A 4,448-nucleotide genomic window follows, 5' to 3' on the forward strand; every position below is an offset into this window, starting at 1 on the left:
GCCTGACAGCAGATATTATTTGAATAAATCACATCTTTAACAGCCAAGAAATAAAACTATTATTAAACTTCATAACACAATGTTTAGGTTTAATAAATTAAAGGAAGTGACCGGAAAAAAGACCAGAAAACGAGAGAAAATGCTTAATCTATTAGCTTAAAACCAAAAGAAAATTATCACATTTATGTCTTGCACAATAAGCATTTTCGGAACTTATTCTACTTTAAATTCCCAAACATGGACTCTCACTTCCTAACCAGCTAGAAAAAAAAGTAACCTGCTTTTGTGAAGGATAAAAAGTTTTAATTTTCCTATGGTTACAAAATGTGAAATGCATCTTCCATAAACAAAAACGTACCTTTTGAATCATATATAAGAATATAAACCAAAATACACTAGGTATGTTAAGAAATCTTTGGAAGACAAATCCAGTCTGTCACAGAGTTAAATGAAAATCCTGACCGTGGAAACTCATTCAAACTAACTGCATAGCTTTAACTGAATTGGAAGAAAAAATTTCGAATTTACTGAATCCCTGATACTTTTTAGAAATAAAATCAGAATTTATGCTTATGTCCATCAATAAAAGTTTTTCTTCACAGGCTTCATAAGTAATGTGCCTAATAAGAAATTGTATAATAGCAATAAAAAATATCTTTAGCATTTGTAAAATATTGGAATCAAAATGTTCTCTCTCTCTCTCTCTCTCTCTCTCTCTCTCTCTCTCTCTCTCTCTCTCTCTCTCTCTCTCTCTCTCTCTCTCTCTACTTAACTATATTAAAAAGACATGAGGAAAATTATTTCCCTTTCTCTGATTTGATTTATCCCTCTTTTCTGTCTGTCGATGTTTTCTTTTCCAAATGTTGCCAATTCTCTCTCTCTCTCTCTCTCTCTCTCTCTCTCTCTCTCTCTCTCTCTCTCTCTCTCTCTCTCTCTCTCTCTCTCTCTCTCGAGTCAAGTTTCATTCTCAAGCGTACAAAGCTAGTCCAATGGAATCCTTCTTTTAAATGTCAAGTCGATGTCCTTCCTGTTCCATTTCAAAGTAATTCGCAACCTTTGTCTCCTCCTATTACCAGGCCCAGACGACTCTTCATTTTCCCTCGCTGTTAAGATTAACACAGATTTACTTTTCTAAATTCTTGAATATATTTCTTTGGGTCTTTTTGCGAGAAAAAAAAAATCATTGGCTTCGTATAAAAATATCGAGGTTTTGGTCTGTTTAAATATTACGAAATATATTTCGATCGCACGATCAAATCTTTCGAATGATTGAAGGCCTTGTTAATTTCCAAGAAAAAGTCTAAAATGTTAGGGTTTTGCAATGGTAGTGACAAACCTTAACGTTTTAAACAACTGCAACCGTACTCTCATAAAACTATTACCAGTAGACGGCTCTTGGCACGTCCACTACAGTAAAACTGTGTTGCATAATAATTTCTAGTTATTAAGTCCGATTTGGAAGTTTATCTTCTAGAACTCTCTTTCGGAACATCTCCAAACTGGGACAATATCCTTATAAATTTCAAGTTTAACTGCATCCTCTAAAGACAAAATCATATATTTCAGGTTATATCAACACTTGTTAATCGGGAAAAAAAAAAAACTTCAAACATTTACAAAGAAACATTTTCGCTTAACATCATGTAGAAATTTTCTCAAATATGAAATCAAATGAACAACTTTCAAGATAACAAAATTATTTATATTTTTTGTGAAATGAGAGTACAAGATACTTAATACTTTATGGAGGCTCCCCTTAATGTCTGCTCCAGGAAACTTCTTGGCTCTATTTCACCCTAAACACCGATTCGCTCAATGCTTTCTGGAAGGCTAATACCAATATATCCTCTAAATATGTGCATTCACTTTCTCGGAAACGAGCGCTACATGCACCCCAAGCACATCCATTCGTAGTGTGTTTGCCTATCTTTCCAAGTCTTGCTGCATATTGTTTGGAAAATGAACTCCAACATCCCCCCCCCCCCACTCTCCTCTTACCATTTCCCTAGCCTAAAGCTCCCTCTTACACCTTCTACCCACCCCAAAAGGAATATGATCCCCCCCACTACCCATCACCCCCATAACTTCTGTCCCCTCCTGCCCCCTCCACTAACTTCTGACCCCTCCTCCACTCTCCCCTCCTAACTTCTGAAACGCTCTCAACACGGTGCTGTTGATTTTACGCCGGCTATCTAACGTATCGGGAGGTCTCATTCCTCCTCCTCCTGGAATCGTTAGGCAACCGTGCCACCGTATAATATTTCATCGGCTTCTTAACGTACGGTTTAACTTTGGAATGCCGTCCCCTCCCTTAGACCTCCCAGTCCCTCCTTACCGAACACCCGAACACCCCCACACCCGTAATAACCTCAGTGAAGTCTGAGTCCTAAGTCCTCCTGCATCCGGCTGAAATATCAAAATATAATTCTGTAACATTCCTACTTTAATCTCCATCTTTTAGATTCTCCTCCTTTAATCCGCAAACGAGAGCTTCATCCCATCATATTTCCAGACCGTTTGTTCCTTAATGCTAAGCTCTTCCAACACACCGTTGTTCTGAAGTGGGATAATGAGCTATTCTGGAAATGCCTTGGTTTTTTCTTCGCTTTTTCCAACTCATTCCTACTTCTCTATCTTTTTCTATGATATATATATATTCAAATAAGAGATTAACCATTAAAAAAATAGAATATAAGCTAGTCACTTTCTTACGGTCAAAGATGTTATAATGTACACTGACACATTTCGTATGTCGCCATAATTAATTTGATACATTCAATTTATTCTAAAACCAAACCCAAAACTGAATGTATAATACTTTATATAAACCGCATTTAATTTCCCTCATTAAATATAATACCTATCACACACTTATATTTTTCTCTTGTTAGATATATTCAAGAATAAAACAAAAACTATAACTTACTAGAATGAAATCCAAGGCCATCTTCACCATGGTGGCTCTCTCCTGGATGCTAGCAATCGACGGATTATTGATGTCGATTATTCATTTAATCGACACCAAATCTTCTAGCGCTTGACTTGCAATTGCTGCTTGGCCGTCTCAAAATCGCCACACTATCCTAGGAATTGAAGAAAACTACAGTTTAAAACAATAAGAGCAGATCACTATACAGAAGAGAAATCACACAAAAAACTTCGTAACGTTAAAAATATGATAGAACAAATCCTCATAATCTTATTGGATGAAGGTTGAACAAATATTCCTTAAACATTCCGTATGTAATTGCTAACCTTATATTAATTTTCAACAATACCTTCTTCACCATATCCATTTCCTTACTTTGAAAGAAAAATCATTATGAATACAAAGAATTAAACACCGATCATGAAAATTGGCAGTTTTAACTGCAACTATGCATAAATATACAATCGTGTTAAACAATTATTTTATACACAGGTTGTGTATGTATTTATGTATATGTATATACATACATACAACATATCATAATTACTAGCTAAGTTGCAACCCTAGTTGGAAAAGCAGGATGCTATAAGCCCAAGGGCTCCAGCAGGCAAAATATCCCAGTGAAGCAAGGAAATAGAAAAACTAGAGAGGGTGCCTAGGTGGTCCCTCAAGCAAGAAAACTAACCCAAGACCATGGTAGAGAAGCTATGGCACAAACCCTAGACTAAAGAACAATGGTTTGATCTTGGAGTGATCTGATGGAAGACCTGCTTACCATAGCTCTCTCTCTCTCTCTCTCTCTCTCTCTCTCTCTCTCTCTCTCTCTCTCTCTCTCTCTCTCTCTCATATATATATACACACATATATATACATATATATATATATATATATATATATATATATATATATATATATATATATATATATAATCATATATATATATATATATAATATAAACATATATATATAAATATATATATGATTGTGTATGCGTTATTATGCATAATTCCTAGTAAATTTGTATACTAACAAATGTTTTAGTTAATAAGCCTAATCTCTGAAAAATTTAAGTAAATATGCATAATATCTAAAATCATAGTAATTTTGCAAAAGAATGGTTATAAACGTCGTTATTATGCAAAATAACTGAAAAATTCCAGTAAATTTGCATAATTCCTAAAATTCTAAGAAGTAATTAGTTAACATTTAAGTTATGGCAGTTACTCAAAACGTCAATAACAGTTGATGTTATACGTCTAAACATTTAGATAGTAACATGATTATATCAAGTGGTGATTTTATTTTGGTCGAGACATGTCTTCGTAATTAGAAGAAATAGTATAAAGGAATGAGTGTTTTTATTCATGCATAGTGAAGAATAATGAAGAGAGGTAAGCAATACATCTGGCTTGATGCAGAGAGAGGAATACGACATGATTCTCAATCAATTAGTTGAACTTGAAATGGACAATGTTAAAAAGACTGTAAAGGATTATCGTCTCTTTAAAAAGTATGTTGT

This window comes from Palaemon carinicauda, chromosome 36, assembly GCF_036898095.1.
Source record: "Palaemon carinicauda isolate YSFRI2023 chromosome 36, ASM3689809v2, whole genome shotgun sequence".
Taxonomy (NCBI): Eukaryota; Metazoa; Arthropoda; class Malacostraca; order Decapoda; family Palaemonidae; genus Palaemon; species Palaemon carinicauda.